The following is a 19600-nucleotide window of genomic DNA, read 5'->3' as shown; positions in this document are numbered from 1 at the left end:
TAAAAGTAAGGTTCAGAGCAAGCCCCGCCTCCCCCTCCTGCCTTACATGGGGAAAGGTAAAAGGAACTGTTCAGAGAGAGGCATGGAGACAAGTTGGATGAGATAACTGTCCTTTCACCTGGCAGCTGTCCAGCCCCCAAATAGCTTTTGTGTTTGGTCCAAAAATAAGATCACATGAGAAGGGGAGAAATAAATACACAAGTATTCGTCCTTGGGCTTTCTGTGGGTCCACTAGCTGCTCTAGTAGGGGCCCCAAGAGAGTGGCTTCACGACACACTCCGCTGCCTCCCTCCCCAGACTCCCCAAGGCTGGGGAAACAAGCTGGAGCAGGGCGAGTGTGGTGTGTGGTCTGCACGTAGCCCTCCTCTGGGGGCTCTCCTGAGCTCCATACACATCAGAGAGGGAGCAGGGGAGGACAAGCAGATCCAATCATCTGGACCCTAGGGGAATAAGGGCATCGCCTCCTTTGGTGAAGGCCACTCCCTTCTGATGGAGGATGGGAACTCCCTTCCTCCCACTGAGGCCTGCCTGCTGCAGTCCTGCTAGGACAGTGTGGACGCCGTAGGCTGCCGCAGCTGCTAGCACCCCAGAAAGAAAGCGCCCCAGAGCCAAAGCAGAGGTGAGTACATTTGTTTCTCCAAGGGGCTCAGATTACTGTGGACTTTGTGCTTGATTTCAGGCTTTTGCTCTGTTCGAATGCTCTCCACCACCCTCTTCTTCCTGACCTCAGTTGGTGGCAGGCTTGAGTCTATGTGATGGATGCTTGACTGAAACATTCCTTGTACTCCCCTCTCTCATTCAGACACTAGCTAGATTCCAGAAAGAACTGGGTGAGTTGAATTCTTAGCAGGGAAGCAGGAAAGGGCTGCTACCAAGTGACTTATTTTTGCTGAGATTCAAGAAGATATTTCCCAGAAAATCATTAACAAATGCCATTACGGTAATGTTAATGCTTAGTTGTTTGTTTGTTTGTTTAGAAAAAGCTCTGCATCAAATAGGAAATTAAAAAAAAAGATGCCAGCTGATTCCTTGTAATTGGGCAAAAGGGAAGAACGCAAATGAGATCTAAGGGCATCTGCAGAGTTTCCCTTCCCCTCACCTCCTCCTGTCTCCTGACATCTTGGATCCCTGCAAAATACACTCAACAGATCCAAAAATTCTTTTCTTCGGAAAAAAGGCAAGGGTTTGGGGGAGAACTGCTCTGTAAGCAGAGTCAAGGGAAGAAGAAGAAAGACATTTTTTCCAGAGTCTTGTGTTCTCTTCCTAATATTTCTGCCTCCCAAGCACTTGACATGTACCTGGGCCTGTTTGGAGGTACAGAGAGATATCTCCATTGCTTGCATGCACATACTGTTCTTCCTTGACACAGTTCTTGACTATGAATATCTATGGTAAGGGTAAACCAACAAAATGCTGGTGGGAACAAGATAAATCCTTGAATAAATCAAGATTCTTTGAGTGACAACGGGCTGAAATCCATTTTAAAGAGACTTACACAAAAAAAAAGAAAGAGAGGGGATGGAAATGTTTTCTTCACGTAACTGAAACAGCCAGGGTTTTGCTTTGGTGGGATCCAGGTGTTCAGACAACGGTACCTGAATCTGTCTCTCTCCATTTCATGCTTTGCATCCTCGGATCATTCCATTTCCAGCAAGACCCATCCATCATGGTAGAGGATGGCTGCCAGCAGCCGCTGGTACGGCTGCCCTACAAGAATGGGTGCTGTCCTTTCCCAAGAGTTCTAGCTGGGATCTCATTTCACTGAACCAATGTGGGAACTGTGTCTAGCCATACCACAGGGGTATGGTCAGCACCACCCAAAACAAATTACCTGAAAGCAACAAAAGGCTGGTCCCCAAAGACAAGAAGGGGTCTGGATGCAGGACGGCTAGGGTCAACAGTTACCACTTTGTACTGCTTTTATGTTGACCATTCAGAGTAAGAGCCAAAACTCCTCCAGCATAGCCCCTCCTCTTTGCTCCCTCTTAAGAGTTCACAAAAACATATAAGTGACAGAAAGTCTCATAGAAAGGATAATTAGTAGAACAGGTGACTAAAAGATCCCATGGTATACCATCCCTAGAAACTCCTGAGAGTGGGAAAGACATCAGAAGTCTTGTCTCTGGCTCAGTCCCCAGACCACCCACCATGCCCAGACCGACGGGACCCCCAACCTGGCTGTGCTCACATGGGTCTCCCCTTCCCCCCACCTACCCTTGTCCACTTCTGCCTCCCTCTGCTCTGCTGATGGGAACTCATCTTGCCTTTCAAAGGCTGGCCTCTGCACTGCCTTCCCTCCGACACCTCGTCTGGCCCATCCAACCTTCTCTGCTCCTCTTCTCTCCTCTATGAGCCAGGGCAGTGCTGATTCTCAGCATTCCGTCACTGTTTACTTGCTCTTTAAGAGCTGCATGTATCTTAGTTTCTCTCCCAACTTGAATTCTATATTCCTGGGGAAAATTAAGTTTCATCCCCAGCCCTACCTGCTGTGTCTAACACATATTAGGTGCTTCCAATTAGTAAAAATAAATAAAAATAAAAACAGCCTCCCTAAATAGTTTGCAGGGGCTTCCCTGGTGGCTCAGTTGGTAAAGAATCCACCTGCAGAGTGGGAGACCTAGGTTCGATCCCTGGGATGGGAAGATTCCCCTGGAGAAGAGAAAGGCTACCCACTCCAGTATTATGGCCTGGAGAATTCCATGGACTGTATAGTCCATTGGGTTGCAGAGTTGGACAAGACTGAGTGACTTTCACTTTGTCACTTTGCCACTAGATAGCTTAGAGAGGATGGCTATATTACTTGAGATCCTTAATTCTTATTTTGCAAGTAATATAATAACTATGACAAACATTGACAGAGCTCTGAATATAGACTAAAGGCCCTATGGGCATCATCTCAGCAACTCCCCACAGTGACCCTGTGAAGTAAATACCACTACTATCCCAACATTTACCTTAGTCTCAGAGAACTTAGTCACCTGTCCTAGATCAGACAGCTAGTAAGTTGTGGCCTGGGAGTTAGAACCCAAGCAAACCTGCCATCTTCTTTCCTAGTAAACTCATCAATTCCCTGTTTATCAATAGCACTTTCTGCTGCCTGATTTTAAAGAGTGAAGGATATAGGCGATTGGCCAGAGGCCATGAGGAAGCTCAAATATTTTAGCCTCTTCTCTTGCCACCTGGGCTCCCAGTGCCTCTACCGAGGGGAGGGGATGTGGGGGTCTTTATTAGACTGTATCCAGGGGTGAGGGTTCATACCCCAACCCTAGAGCCAACAAGAAAGTCAAGTGTACAGGAATTTTACACAAGGAGGTACTTCTGGGACTCCACAGAAAGCAATGTGCTTTTTGATTAAATGAGGACCTTGATTAGAGTGGTCTTTGGGAAAACATTAGCTGGAGGGTGGGCTTTAGAATTTGTTTGCTCACCAGGATGCCCATCACTGAGCATGGCCCTGACCTTTCTCCTGCCCTCTGAACAGGGTGACCAGGCCAGGGCCTCCTGCAGAGGGTGGTCTGAAGGATTTAGAATGCAACCAAATTCAGATCGCAGAGGAAACCCAAATCTCAAGTAAACAGTATTTTTTTATACCATCTGTGCCTCTGCATTCACCCACTGGCCTCTTGGCTGAGGCCGTCACCTATGGTGCTGGGAGCCCCTGCCTGGCCTGAGGGTATCTTGTTTCCCTGATGCACAGGAACCTACTCCTGTGGGATAGTATCTTCTCAAGAGCAGATCCTACTGGGTATATGTCATTAATCCTCACAGTATCCCTGAGAGGATCAGAGAGCTGGCTTTCTCACAAGTGAGGCACAGTGAGATGAAGTCACATCCCCAATTACACAGAAGCAAGGAGGGCCCAAACTCAGGGCAGAGAAGTTCTGAAGTCCTTAGGATACAAGCCTTCTTACTTCCCCAAGTGACCATGATAGAACAAAACTAAAACCAAAAGAATTATGTAAGTTAAGTAAAATGTTTTGGGTAAATCTTTAAGAGAAAAACCATTGCTAGACTCAAGAGAAATAAAAACATATGTTCACATGAAAATCTGGACCCCACACATTCATAGCACCATTACTCATGATATCTAAACAGAGGAAACAAGCCAAATATCCTTTAATTGATGAACGAATAAAATGGGACATATCCATACACATGAAATACTCAGCAATAAAAAGGAAGGACATTCTGATAAATATGAATCAAGCTACAATAAGGATAAGCCTTGAAGACGTTATTCTTTTTAAGGAAAAGAAACCCATACTATATGATCCCATTTCTATGAAACGGCCAGAACAGGAAAATCTATAGAGACAGAATGTAGACTGGTGGTTGTGTAGGCCCAGCGGGAGGCAGGGAGGGGATGACGAATGACTGCTAATGGGTATGAGGGTTTCTTTGGGGGATGACAAAAGTGTTCTAAATTAGACAGTGGAGATGGTTGCACCACTTTGGGAACATGCTAAAACCACTTAACTGCACACTTTAAATGGATGAACTGCATGATACGTGAACAATATCTCAATAAAATCTCTCTAAAAAAAAAAAAAAAACCCAAACCATGGCTAATGAAATAATTAACGAAGTGACAAAATGGCTTTGTTGAAGGATGTAGTCTTACCCTGTCTGCTCTGATAAGCTTATGTCTCCTCCCACTGAGCTTGGCTATAGATCCTCCAGACAATTCAAGTGGAAAAAATATATATGGAAAACATAGGATGCACAGATTTCTCCCCGGAATTTAGACTAGAAGGATCTTATTCTCCTCTTTCTTGTAAAGATCATTTTAAGTTTTATGGAATCAATCTAACTACTCTATTTTTGTTTCTGGGTTTCAAAATATGCTTCAAAAAGCATTCTCCAACCTAAGATGGAAAACCTTATTACCTACTGATTTCCTCTAATGCTTTTCTCTAATGTTGTCCTCTAAGGTTTGTCTGGTTACATTTAATAAACTTTTATTCATCAGGAATTTAACAAATTGAGGATCCAGGTTGTCTTTGTTTTGCCAAGTACATAGCCAATGATTAGATAAGGAGTTTTTAAATTTTAGATTAAAACAGACTTGAGGCAACTTGTAACTTCCTGAAATTCAATATGGAAATGTGTGTGTGTGCATGTGTGTGTGTGTTGTATATATTCCAATGGACGAAGGCCTAAGCCAAGTCAACAGGATAGTTGTTAAACAAATACAGGGGAGGCCTGAGTACTTACCCACAGGGAAAGTACTCTTCACATGTCAAGAGAGAATCCCGCCACCTTTGGCTTTGAGGTGTTACTAAGGCAAAGAACGATGAATGCCTCTCACTGGTTCCCCTGGGCCTGTAACACTTTAGGTTTCTAATCATCTGCTGACAAATGAATGGAGCTAATACATCATTTTAGCTGACAGAACTTGGAGCCCTCCTGTCACAGAGAATTGGAGGTTTATAGTCCAATAAATATAAATAAATGATAAACTGAAAATAAAACTGCCATTCCAAAGAAAGTAGATTTTTCTGTGCAGACTTGTGTATTCATGTAATAAATGTATAAACAACACCCACCGTGTACCAGGCACTGTGCAGACTGGTGGTTCTCAAAGTCTGGCCCATGGACCAGCAGCCTCAGAATCACCTGGAACTTGTTAGTTAGATAAGCAAATTCCCAGGCCCACTCCAGACCTTCTGAATGAGAAATTCTGGAGTTGAAGTCCAGGTATCTGTGATTGTGATGCACATTCAAATGTGAGAACCCTTGCTCAAGGTACTGGAAATATAAGGGTGAAAAGGCAAAATCCCTGGCTCTTCTCATGGACATTACATTTTAGTGTGTGTGTCAGGAGGACACACATATAAGTCAACAAATAACTGAACATGATAATTCTCAGATAGTAATAAGATCTATGAAGAAAAAGAAAAATCTATGAGAGGCTAATTTAGAACAGGTGGTCAGGGAGGAGGGTCTGAAGTAAGACCAGAATGATAAGGAAGAGCCAGCCATGTAAAGAATCGAGGGGCAGAAGAGAAATCCACGCATTTCAGGTGGAGGGAACAGGAAGTGCAAAGGCCCTGAGGTAGGACCACACTTGGCTTGTATGAGGAGCGGGGAGGCCAGAGCACAGTGAGAAATGCATCAGGGATGGACCTGAAGACACAAACGACAACAGCAAGCTTAGCTTTTGTTGTGCCAGAGAAAGGCACTGGGCAGTTCTGTTCAAATAGAAACACAATTCCAATAACCTTTTAGCAGGATGCCTCTGGAATGAACTGTAGGGGGTCAGGGCAGAAGCAGGGAAGTCAGCAAGGAGGTGCTGCAACAAGCCAGGCAAGGAATACTGGTGCCTGGATAGACTAGACCTATATGCAAAGATCTAGTATTAAGTGAAAAACAAAGAATGCAGGACACTCTGCCTAGTAAATTGCTTTTAAACAAACACATTTAGGTGTATAAAGACATTTTTGCCCCTCAAAGGATCCAGAAAAAAAGTGAATAGTGATTATTTTTGGGAAGAAGGGGGTTAGTGAGGGTCATTTTGTTCCTCTCTGTATACTGTACATTTTTTATATATGCACAAAGCATTCCTTTTATTTAAAGATAAAATATTTTAAATAAAATTGAAAAGCTGAGATCGAGGAAAACATTGACTAGGCAATGGATACCAGTATCAGAAAAAGAAAGCCTACTTCTCATGGGTCTGACTCTCTCCAAGCATCCTCTCCTGTAGTCGCTGAGAGTCAGGCTGACAAACTGGGACAAGTTCCTGCTCTTGGGTTACAGGGAGATTTGAGCAAGGCATCTTCTCACTTGAGAACCTCTGGACCCCGTTTCTGTCCTGTAGCTCTGGTTATGTTTGTGTCTGTTGGGTTTCCTTGGGCAACTAATACAATTTCCTGTGAATGTCTGCTGTGTTTCCCTGTGCCCTGTTTGTCAAATTGCTTCCCTCCGTCATCTTGGCAGCTGGTTCACCAGGAGGCCAGCATGCCCTTCATTTAATTGCATGATTGAGCATAAACAGAAAGAAATAACTTTGCTGGGGGGAGAGAGAGGCAGGCAGCATCTGATTTCTCCTGTCAGCTGATTAGGATTTGTTGAGTCCAAAGAAGGTCAAATGAGATTAGAAAGAAAATGTAGTGTCTGGTATGCACTTCATATAACTGCATTGTTTATGTAAACAGGATGAATGACGGGGAAACTTTAAAGCAAATATTGAATATCAGCCTCAAGACTCAAAGACAAGAAGCCAGGGCTCATGTGTTATGCCAGGAGAGAAAGAAAATTTATTTCCTGCAGACGTTTGGAGTCCTGTTGAATCTATCATGCTCTGATTCCTCTTTCATGTTGGTGCAGTTAAAAAGTGATAGTTTTATGTCTGATTTTCAGAGGCGCTGAACACAGAATAAGAAAAAATATATAGAAATGCCACATTTTACTTTTCCTGTCCTTCTAAAGCTCTTATAAGAGGTTTAGAACTACTTTCTGTAATAGCAAGTGATGAAGTACTTGGTAGTAAGTCAGTCTCTCAGGTCGGGGAAGGAAAAAATCTCACCTCCAGCACCAGCCACAACATTGTAGACATGGCTGACTCTGGCCAAGGCCATAGCTCTGTGGACAAACCTACCAGACTTCTACTAGGACTTTTGCTGGTCCTCCAAATCTGTCATTTTCTTCTTTTCTCAGACCTATTCTCTGTAGCGCTAGTAAGTGCACATATGAAGTTTTAATTACTTCACAACCTTAAATGGTTTTAATGGCTTTGAAAGTGATCTAAGAGCTTTGAAGGAAGCTATGGTTTCTGTTACATACTCTCTATAGGATCTAGTGGCTTGTGAATGCTTAACAAGAGGCTTTGACAGCTATTATTTCCATGAGCTCAGAGCTAGGGGGCTATTCTGAGGTCAGACTTTTAAACTAGGAAACCTCCCTTCCTTTACCATGCTAAATAACAGAAGGGCCAGGAAGCATGAACATTTCATATCTCATGATTCCAAGCATCTGAATATATACTATTTAAAAGATAAATCTAGGTTTGGTATATATACACAATGGAATACTACGAAGCCATAAAAAAGAATGAAATAATGCCGTTTGCAGCAACATGGATGGAACAAGAAATTATCATTCTAATTAGAATAAATCAGGAGAAAGACAAATACCATATACACTTACATGTGGAATCTAAAATATGGTACAAATGAGTGCTTGCTTCGGCAGCACCCATACTAAAATATGGTACAAATGAACCTGTCTGTGAAACAGAAACAGACCCACAGACATAGAGAACAGGTTTGTGGTTGTTATGGGGAAGGGGAGGTGGAAGAGGGATGGAGTGGGAGGTTGGAATTGTAGCAACTATAAACTACTATATATAGAATGGATAAACAACAAGTCCTATTGTATGGTACAGGTAGCTATATTCAATATCCTATGATAAATCATAATGAAAGGAATATGAAAAAGAATATATATATGTGTATGTGTGCATATATATATGTATATAAAACTGAATCATTTTGCTCTACAGCAGAAATTAACACAATATTGTAAATAAACTATACTTTAATACATTTTTAAAAAAGATAAATCTACATACTTGACATGGAAATTGAAACAAATATGGAACTTGAGAGATGTTAAATTAAAACATTAAAAACTCAGTATTGAGAAGAGTTATGTTAAGTACTTTAAGGAACTGAGAAATCATGATTTCCCAGTATTTGGACAGGAGCACTGCCAAACAACACCTGATAGTAGAAAATTAATTGGTTTATATCAGTAGCTAGGGATTGCATTTGCCTATATTTGCCTAGGAGCTGTGTGGTTTTTTGGTTTTTTCTCCTTAATAGCATTTGACGACTAGATGTAATGAAGAAACAACACTAAAATAACGACTTACACTTGCATTACTGGTGTTCGAGGTGTTGTCACACACTTGGGCACATTTGATTGTCACCATAATCACAGCAGCCAAGGAAGACTTAGGGTGCTTCCTAGCCTTACCACCTATCATTCCATGTGGCTAAAGACAGCTCACATGCACCCTGGAAGCAGTAAAGCAATTCTCCAATATTAAGAAGATGACTATCTAAAATATCTTCATCTATGATCTGGAAGGTCCTTTGGAATCGTGCAGATGCTTAAGAAGATTACTATTTTTTTAAAAGCAAATTTTAAATTTTGTCAAAAGGACCTCTTGACAGTTCATTGAGGTCCCTGTTAATAAAGTTTAGAAAAATCAATTATTCCTGTACCTCTCAAGTCCCTTTTAGCAGAGCTGTGCTTCAACCATTATCAGAGTTATGTTTGTCTGTGCTTCTAACTCTTTGTCACAGGAACTGAGCTTTTCTGAGCTCCTTCCTTCAGAGGCACATGAAGTCTCCCTGGCTGCTCCCTGATGACTTGGGGGAACAGTTTTCCATCTCCACCTTCCCAGAGGAGGGAGAAACCAGCAAATTATTTCTAGTTCCAACAGGTCAATCTGTACCTCCTATCTGAATCACCAGGTGGGCAGGCTTGTATGCGTGTGTGCACATACACACATTCTCTCAGTGACACCTCCCAGGCTCAAATGCCTGCATCGGGAACAGGACTCTTTGTCAGTTACAGGAAACTATTAATCATGTTTCCATTTGGTCTCTTCAGAGATACCTCCTGATCCATAGCCTTTCAGTCCAGGTTCATTCCTCATGTTGTAGCCAAAAGTCATTCGTACAAGCAGCTTTCCCTCTTCCTTACCCCATCCTGGCCAGGGGCACAAAGATGATGCCCGTGGCCACTGAAGAAACCCCACCTGATAATTTGCTTAGTTCAGCAGGGACAGGTTTGACCACTGGTGAGAAAGGGCAGAAATATTCTCTCTGAAGCCCCTCCCCAGCTCTAAACTGCATGGCCATTGCCTGGAGTGGCTTTGTAAAACAGGAACAGACAGACAGACAGACAGGCAGACATCTACACCCTATGCAGAGATGCCAGAAGTCAGAACAGAAAAGGATTCCTTTTCATCCAGCAGTCTTCTGATTGCAGAGGAGTGTCTCTGAGCCATGACCTGCTGTTTCCCTGCCAACTGAGGCCTCAAAATAAACAGGAATCTGCTCAGACGGGCTAGTAGTCCATTCAGTGCAGCCATTTGCCCCAAGACAAACCACGTTAAAATAACACCCAGAAGAGCTGCCGCCGCTGTCTGCTGTCTCTGCCTCCCTTCCCCACTGGCCGCGAGCTCTGTGTCCCTGGGCCTGCTGTTGGCTGCCCAAGGCTAAGGGTACTCCATGTGCATCCCTGTGGGCAGGGTCAGTGCAGGCAGCTGTCTAAAGGCAGGTCCCCTCTGCCGATCAAAACGGGGCTGGAGAGAGACCTACAGGCTGCATGCTCACCCCCCTGCCTGCCTCCCTGCTTCCCACTCAGCCCTGCAGGACTGGGAGCCGGCTCTGGAGTACGGTGTTTGGAGGCGGACCAGCAACCTGATGTACATGCCACGGCCCGTCCCCTCTCCCCACACAGAGCCGCAGTCTGCACTGGGAGGTGCAGAGAGCCAGCTTGGGGCTGCTGGAGCAGCAGTCGCAGCGCAGTGACAGTGACAACGCAGGGCGGATGAGACTGAGGATCCCCTTTCACTTCGACTGGAGAGGAAAAGCCTGCAAGCTGATCAGGTAGGAATCAGGGTTTCTACTCTTGGGAGCAGAGAGCAGGTTATACATCCAGTGTTGAGGTAGAGAGAGAAGAGAGAGAGAGTCTGTGTGTCTGTGTGTCCCAGTGTGTGTGTGTCTGAGTGCAAGTATAAGGCTTCTTGGAGAAAAAAAAGAAAGGCTGGCTAACATCACAGACATGTAAAAAATAGCACCTGGAGTGCAGAGCCCGTGAGAATAATCATGCAGCATGCTTCCTCCTGTATCTTCATCCCCCACTGCCGGCCATGAGGACCGGAGGGGGCAGAAGGCTCTCATTCACTAAAACCTTTGTGGTTTGGCAGGACTCTGTGGCCCTACTGAGCATGGCTAGCATTATTTTGCTTGTCATACTCATACTTTAGTGATTAAGTAGCCTGGAAATTCAGCCGTCTTAGAAACCCTGTCTACTGGGTGGGCACCTTAGATTTAGTCAACATTCTGATATGTTATGCTGAAATATGCAATTATCTGAGTATGCTTGAGAGGCTGGGATTCCAATGGCCCCACTGGTCTCCTGGATTACATCCTACCATCCTTCTAATCTTCTCTGAAAATCACACCGTCATCTCAGTGCCCCTCCAGATAGGCACCGGCAGAGAGAGAACGGGAATGACTAGCCACTGGGTACATTCTCTGGCACTGATGCTATCCACACCCACGTCACTATTACATGCTGAAAGTATGCAAGGCTTCTAGATAGAACATTCGAAAAATCCATACCTAAAAAAATCAAGGACACATTTTTCAAGAGGGCACACACCTATCTCACCTGTCAGGTGCAAGAGCTCGCTCTGATTCTCTCCAGTTGTTTAAATCCACCCCCACCTTCCTGCTGTGGTGACTAGTACTCTCCCTTTCATTTGCTCTAGGGACACAATTGTTCATGATTTAGCTCCACGAACACCAGTGGGCGGACACAAGCATCCGGGTTCTGACTGAGAGTGACCCAGCCCAGCGGTGGCAAAGGGTTAGAGAGAAATCAGCTAGGCTAAGTAGTGTCTAGCAAAGAAGCTGTCTGGGTGAATGAATGTGGATTTTGGTGGAGACTGTGATTCACAGTCACAAACTTCCTTTGTTTTCTTTGTGTTGGTCATTGAGGGCTCTCAAGGAAATTCCCCTTTTGAGATCATGTATCTGAAGGCAAATTTGCCAGATCTGCTGCTAAGGGCAATGGGTAGACTCCGGGAAACTGTTTTCTATTGATGCTGCCTTTTTAGCACAAAGAACAGGACTTGCAAATGTAGTATTATATCAAAAGCAAAGTTAACACACAAAAAATTAAGGGAGAAGACACAGTTACTTATAAACTTCCTCCCAGACCTGGTGTGCACATATGCATATATGACCTGCCAGCTTCCAAAAAGGATTCAAGGAGGAAGTATCCAGTTAAGTGGCTTGATTTCACAGGCAGGGAGCACAAACTCTGATGATGATATTTCCATGCTAACAGTGGACAGACACCTATACGCTCCATTTACACCCAGAGAAGGGATGTCTAACGCCAGGACAGAGATGTGGTTGCTCACTCTGCTGATGTGCATTCTGTGGATCCTGAATAAAGGGGTTAAGGATCGTGGAGCTGCCAGGCCCACTATGCCAGCTTCCAGCAGTCAGGGACCATGCCGAGGGGAAGGCACACCCCTTCCACATCATCAAATAGGCACTGCTTGGCTAATGAAATACTCCCTGATTTAAGCTACTGGAAAAATAATCTGCAGTCATTTGGGCTACAGACATACCCTGTTTTAGGTAACTCTAACAACTATACATGACATATAAAGTATAGGTCAATGACTATTTTTCCTTAAGAAAAGTATCACTCATCAAGTTCATCAAATACTATGGCAAGGTGTCCCATGGGACTGGATCCAGCCTATCCAACCATAGAGAAAGGTGGGGACTTAACTGGATGGGCAGGTAAGAGCGAATGAACCTTGGCTGGCAGGATGTCTGACTCAGCTGGGAGGTAATGGAGTCCGAGGTACAGGAACAAGGACAAGCATCTGGCCTACAGCAGGAGAAGAGGGAAGGATGGGAGGGTAATTACCTTAATTCCTAAATGTTACCACTTAAGAGAGGCCAGCAGAACAGTGGTTAAGAACATAGACTCTGCAGGTAGGAAGAAGCCAGGGTTCAAATTCAGTCTGACATTTACTAGTCCTGTGACCTTGTGCCTTAGTCTTCTCATCTATAAAATGGGGCAATAAAGTATTAGCCTTATAATTGAAAGGCTCAAATGAGTAAATGCTCTTAGCTCAGTGGCTGGTTTATAGTGAGCAAAATTGAAGTATCTGTTGTTACTACTATATTGAAAGGTGAGTTCTGAAAAGGCTGTTCACAAGTCCATTTGTTCCAAGGTCCAAAGTGACACTCTGTGTGACCACCAGCGCCACCTTCTGGGCAACATGGAGATGCTTTTGCTTGGTGTGGTGTTTTACTTACACTTCCGAGCTTTCAGAATAGAGGAGCTTCTGGGCTGGTGGCCAGCATTTCTTGAGCCTTTACATGAGCCAGGCACCATTCTCGAGCCTGTTATGTAACCTCGCCAGATTCTGGTAACAACTCTGTGAAGTGGGGCTCTCATGGCTGCAGGAATTGAGCTTGGTGGGTTTGGTCATTTGCCTGTGGTCACACAGTTAAAAAGCGGCAGAGCCGAACTTACACCTAGGTTGTGCTCCTAGCTGCTGTGTCATCTACATTTTGCGGGATCATTGGAGGTGTTCTGAGAGGCAGGTAGAGTTTGGTGACAGATGGACTTCAGGAAAAGATGATTCTTGAAGGCCCTAGAAAGTAGGCCAGGAATTGGAAGCTCTGTCAAGAGATGGAAAGACCCTGGACTGGACTGGAGACAGAATCTCAGCCTGGAGGACTCATGACCTTTGGGATTGGGTGTTTCGGAACAAGACATGAACGCAGGCCCTGGGGGACTAGGTAGGCCACAGGCTTTCCTGCAAGAGGATGATACCAAGAGAGAAAATGGTGCCTAACAACAGAGACAAGGACACAGCAAGGGTGCTGGGCCAGGGCTCTTGACAAACCTCCAGCCTAAGGTCAGAGGTCATCTTGAGCTAAGCCTAAGGTCAAGACTAGGTGACTCCAGCCATGGAGAGAGGAAGAATAAGCAATAAAGAACTTAGCATCTGGGCACAGTGAAGTTTATAGTGATGCAAAAGGCTTGATTTGTAATGTAATCTCTCTAAACTGAATGTTTAAAACATGACACAGAGATTTGTTTTATGCACAGTTGCTCAAGTCCACGTCTCTAATTTCACCTAAGGAATGCTGGCGATGGGAAGGTATGCCTATCTTGTACCAGAGCTGTGTAGATGTGGGGATTACTGATGGACAAGACTCACCCTTGCTGCTCCAGAACCCGTGGTCTGGCCCAGGCATTTTCAAACTTTAATATGCGTAAGAATCACATGGGAGTTTGTTTAAAACACCAGATTCATAGAGAACAGATTTTTGGTTGCTAAAGGGAAGCTGAGCGCCCAAGAATTGATGCCTTTTGAACAGAGGTGTTGGAGAAGACTCTTGAGAGTTCCTTGGACTGCAAGGAGATCCAACCAGTCCATCCTAAAGGAAATTAGTCCTGAATATTCATTGGAAGGACTAATGTTGAAGCTGAAACTCCAAAACTTTGGCCACCTGATGCAAAGAGCTGACTCACTGGAAAAGACCCTGATGCTGGGAAAGATTGAAGGCAGGAGGAGAAGGGGATGACAGAGGATGAGATGGTTGGATGGCATCACTGACTTGATGGGCATGAGTTTGAGTAAACTCTGGGAGTTGGTGATGGACAGGGAGGCCTGGTGTGCTGCAGTCCATGGGGTCACAAAGAGTCAGACACGACTGAGCAACTGAACTGAACTGAAAGGGAAGGGGGAGGAGGGATGGAATGTGAGTTTGGGATTAGCGAATGCCAACTATTATATATAGAATGGATAAACAACAAGGTCCTACTATATATATATATAACAGGGAACTATATATATATTTTATATATATATATATTATATATAACAGGGAACTATATATATATTATATATACTATATATTATATATATAAATATATAGAATGGATAAACAACAAGGTCCTACTATATATATATATATATAAAACAGGGAACTATATTCAATGCCCTGTGATAAGCCATAATGGAAGAGAATATTTTAAAAATGTATATACATATATAACTGAATCACTCTGCTGTACAGAAGAAATTAACACATGATAAATCAACTGTATTTCAAAAAATAAGTTAACTATTAATAAAAAAAAAAAAAAAAAAACCTGTTGGACTTCTCTGGTGGGGCAGCAGATAAGAATTTGCCTGCCAACACAGGAAACATGGGTTCGATCCCTGCCCCAGGAAGATCCCACAGGCTGTGGAGCAGCTAAGCCCGTGGGCCACAACTACTGAGTCTGTGCACTGCAACTACTGAAGCTCATGCACCTAGAGCCTGTGATCGCAACAAGAGAAGACACCTCAGTGAGAAGCCTGTGCACCACAAGGAAGAGTAGCCCTCACTCCCGGAAACTAGAGAAAGCCCACGCAAAGCAACAAAGACCCAGAGCAGCCAAAAATCAACTTTAAAATGTTAAAACATCAGGTTTCTGGGAACTACCCACACAAGTACTAACGTAGCTGGGTTCACAAGCGGCCCAGGACTGTGCATTTCCTGGGTAGGGCCCAGCTGGTTCTGATGCCTTCGGTCAACAGGTCACAGCTGAAGAAGCCCAGGGCTCACCGTTGCTCTGGTTCCATCTTCATTGCTTTTAATGAGAACAGAGTTGTGTGGCCTGAATCAGTGGCGATTAGCCTCTTTTTTGACTTGGCCTTCTTCCTGAACCACCGTTGTACTTAGGCTAAACCTACACTGTAGGAACAACAGTAACAGCCCACCCTCTGCTACTAAGTTATCAGGTGCTGGGCACAGTGCTAAGCCCTTCACAACCATCCCATAAGTTAGGTACTATTATCATCACATTTCACAAGTGAGGGGAAAGACCTCACTGCTGGTATGTGGCAGATCTAGGATAGGAACCCAGGCCCCACAGATCTCCATAGCATAGCCATGGAGCCCCTCACAAATGTGTGAGGGTAGTTTTAGCTATTTGTCAGTTCAACCCTCTTTTCTCACCCTTCAGTGTCTTTCTCCTCTTCATATTCCTATCTTGTCCTCCCCTATCCCGAGACTCCCACATAATTTCTTCAGAAGATGATGTATCCCTGTTGTTTCCTATTTTTATCTCATTCAATAAGCCCAAAAGGGTGGGGACAATGGGTAGTTGGAAGGTAGTAGTTATGGGTTGAACTGTGTCCCCCCAGACATTCGTAGATGGAAGTCCTAACCCCCAGTATTTCAGTATGTGACCTTATTTGGAGACAGTGTCTTGACAGAGGTCATCAAGTTTAAATGAGGTCATTAGGGTGGATTCTAATCCAGTATGACTGGTCTCCTTTTCAAAAGGGGAAATTAAGCCACAGTGACACACACAGAGGGAAAAGGATATGACAAGACACAGGGAGAAGATAACCCTCTACATGTCAAGAAGAAAGGCCTGGACCACATCCTTTCCTCATAGCGCTCAGGAGAAACCAACCCTGCAAATACCTTGAATGTGGACTTCTGGCATTCAGAACTGGGAGACAAGAAATTTCTGTGTTTAAACCATCCAGTCTCTGTAACAGTCTTGTTACAGCAGCCTTAGAAAATGATCACAGTAGGAATCAGATCTCCTCTCGAGGCCCTGGGTCTGGGGTGATCTAGTTGACCAATACACCCTGCCAAGTTGTGGCAACTATTTCTTTAACTCTGAGTGCTTTTCTGTTGACTTAAATAGTGTTCTGGGGAGCTACAGGTAAGCCCGAGGCCAAGGAAGGAAGAAGGAATGGATAGAAAGGACAGAGAGGAAGAAGAGAAGGAAAAGCAAAGAAAAAAGAAGACAGGAGAACACAGAGAAAGAGGAGAGGGTGCAGACCAGGAGAGGCAGCCTGGAGTCTACTCCTGAGCAGTCCAGGTCAGGAGGTTCACTCGTGGGGCCCTCCTGTGTGCCAGGAGCAGGCCACAGAGCCTGGGACCAACAGTTCCTACCTGCATGAAAGCAAGAGGCTAGGTGGGGCCATCAACATCCACCCTGCATGAATTCTCGTGAGTGTTCCCCCTGAAAGCACAGGGCAGCATGCTGGACCAAGTCAGGGTGTCTGGAAAAGCTTCAGTGACAAGGTGATGCTTGGGATAAGATCTGGAGGATGGGCAGGGGTCTGATGGGTAACGGCTGAACGTTTCAGGCGGAGAGAATGTTACCAAAAATGCAAGTCCATGTGCCCGAACTACAGTGAGGCCAAACAACACCAAAACGTCAGTTTGGAACACAGAAAGATTTATTGCAAGGCCATGCAAGGACATGAGTAACTCATGCTTTAAAAACCCCAAATTCCCCAAAAGCTTTCAGCAAAGCCATTTTCTAGGAAAGGTGAAGGAGGGGCATGGTTAGCTGTTGCAAATTTCTTGGTGTCAGATCCTCTGTTCTGGAGGTCAGGTCATTGTCAGGTAACCATGTTCCTGTAAATCTCTTAACAAATAAATATTATTCTCTGTTCTGACAAGGGCCAGGTCCCAACTTTCCTCTTCCTCCTCCTCCAAGGTCCAGATATTGGCTAAAAGGAGGCAGAACTGAGTTGCAGCTCCCTCAGGGCCAGGTGCCCAGACCTTGTCCAGCCATCATCACTGCGGGAGCCTGGTGCACAGGACCCAGCGACCCTCAGGCTCCTCAGGCCGCCCAAACCGAAGGGGTGGGAGGTGGGGGCAAGGGCGAACCCACAGACTGTCCCATGGAGACTGCCATAGCCATTCCTTAACAGAGGTGGGGGTGGAGGAGAGGTTCATGGTTGGCTGCCTCACAGCCAATGGGCGGCCCTGGTGAGGACACAGTCCCTCACCTATTCCCCGAGCCCCCAACTCACCTGCTGGACCAAGGCTGGGTGAGCCGAAGGGCCTCAGGGAGGAGGCCGAGATCCCCTTCTTACCTCACTCTACACCTGACGACAACCACTCCACCAACCGCTGGCTGAATTGCTTCACTAATGGCCGCTCAACGACAGTTGATGGCTTGTGGGCGGGGCCCACCAGCACCAACCAATGACTGAACAGGACTACTATGGGTTGCTTGTTGCCAGTTGGTTGATTGGGGGGAAGGACCCACTGCCCCGCCAACCAATGGCTGGGCAAGACCAATGGGCCATGGTAACCCTTGCCTGGTAACAGGGTGCAGGGTAATAGCACAGAGGGTTGGCTGTGTGCTAAGGGCTGCATTCAGTCCTCGCTCTATTACAGGCGGAGCATGAGGGAAGATCACATGGTATGAGAAGTGTGGCTTCACCAAGGAGTGGAGGGGAGGCTGTGCGGCTAGAAGGCAGGGAAGAAGAGGCACAGACGGAGGCTGAACCATGGTGGCCATATTGAGGGTTTAGGTCCTTTGCTGAGAGCCACAGAAAGCCAGAGAAGGAGGCAATCCTCTGCAGGGTAAACTCTGATTTCAACAAAGGGCAGAGAAGTTGATGGCGTGATTCAACAGTGGGTCAGCCCCGAAGGAAGACAGCAGGCTTCCTGAGCTCATAAACTTAGTGTTGGGTACATCACCATTAGGGAATAAAGTTCCAGACCCTTTCCCAATAGTGTTCTAGCCATGGTCCCTTCAACAGCATGTTTTAGGTGTTCATCATGGCCTCACTGTTTTGTTGTTTGGTTGCTAAGTTGTGTCTGACTCTTTTTGACCCTATGGACTGCAGCACGGCAGGTTTCTCTGTCCTTCACTATCTCCCTGAGTTTATTCAAATTCTTGTTCATTGAGTCGGTGATGCTATCTAACCATCTTATGCTCTGCTGCCCCCTTCTCCTCTTGCCCTCTATCTTTCCCAGCATCAGGGTCTTTTCCAATGAGTCGGCTGTTCGCATCAAGTGGCCAAAGTGTTGGAGCTTCAGCATCAGTCCTTAAAATGAATACTCAGGGTTGATTTCCTTTAGCATTGACTAGTTTGATCTCCTTGCAGTCCAAGGGACTCTCACGAGTCTTCTCCAGCACCACAATTCAAGAGCATCAATTCTTCAGCACTCAGCATCCTTTATGGTTCAACTCTCACATCTGTACATGACTACTGGAAAAACTATAGCTTTGACTATATGGACTCTGTCAGCAAAGTGATGTCTCTGCTTTTTAATATGCTGTCTAGGTTTGTCATAACTTTCCTTTCAAGGAGCAAGAATCTTTTAATTTCATGGCTGCAGCCACCATCCACAGTGATTCTGGAGCTCAAGAAAATAAGCCTGTCACTGCTTCCACTTTCCCCCCTTCTAATTGCCATAAAGTGATGGAACCAGATGCCATGATCTTAGATTTTTGAATGTTAAGTTTTAAGCCAGCTTTTTCACTCTCCTCTTTTACCCTCATCAAGAAGCTTTAGTTCCTCTTGGCTTTCTGACATTACAAGTGGTATTATCTGCGTATTTGAGCTTGTTATATTTCTCCCAGCAATCTTGATTCCACCTTGTGATTCATGCAGCCCAGCATTTCACATGATGTACTCTGCACAGAAGTTAAATAAGCAGGGTAACAATATATAGCCTTGTCGTACTTCTCTTCCAATTTGGAACCAGTCTGTTGTTCCATGTCTGGTTCTAACTGTTGCTTTTGCTTCTTGACTTGCATACAGGCTTCTCAGAAGACAGGTAAGGTAGTCTGGTATTCCCATCTCTTAAGAATTTTCCAGTTTGTTGTGATCCACACAGTCAAAGGCTTTAGCATAGTCAATGAAGCAGAAGTAGATGTTTTTCTGGAACTTCCTTGCTTTTTCCATGATCCAATGCATATTGGCAATTTGATCTCTGGTTCCTCTGCCTCTTCAAAATCTAGCCTGTACATCTGGAAGTTCTTGGTTCACATACCGCTAAAG

At 44.9% G+C, this 19600-nt stretch overlaps 1 protein-coding gene across 5 annotated transcripts in view; it reads left to right on the top strand.

Annotated features, from left to right (window-relative positions):
• The first annotated feature begins 251 nt into the window (after nt 1–251).
• Nucleotides 252–19600, top strand: part of FGF1 (fibroblast growth factor 1) — a 100630-nt gene continuing 81281 nt past the window's right edge. For 2 of the 5 annotated variants that reach the window (XM_061151613.1, XM_061151614.1), the window contains exons 1-2: nt 252–619; nt 10381–10625. The gene's annotated coding sequence lies outside the window, so the exon portion shown is untranslated. The remainder of the gene's footprint in view (nt 620–10380; nt 10626–19600) is intronic. The other 3 variants (XM_061151610.1, XM_061151609.1, XM_061151612.1) reach the window with 3 other exon arrangements.

This window comes from Dama dama, chromosome 9 (genome assembly GCF_033118175.1).
Source record: "Dama dama isolate Ldn47 chromosome 9, ASM3311817v1, whole genome shotgun sequence".
In the NCBI taxonomy this organism is placed as follows: domain Eukaryota; kingdom Metazoa; phylum Chordata; class Mammalia; order Artiodactyla; family Cervidae; genus Dama; species Dama dama.
This window is presented reverse-complemented; position numbering and strand designations above follow the sequence as displayed.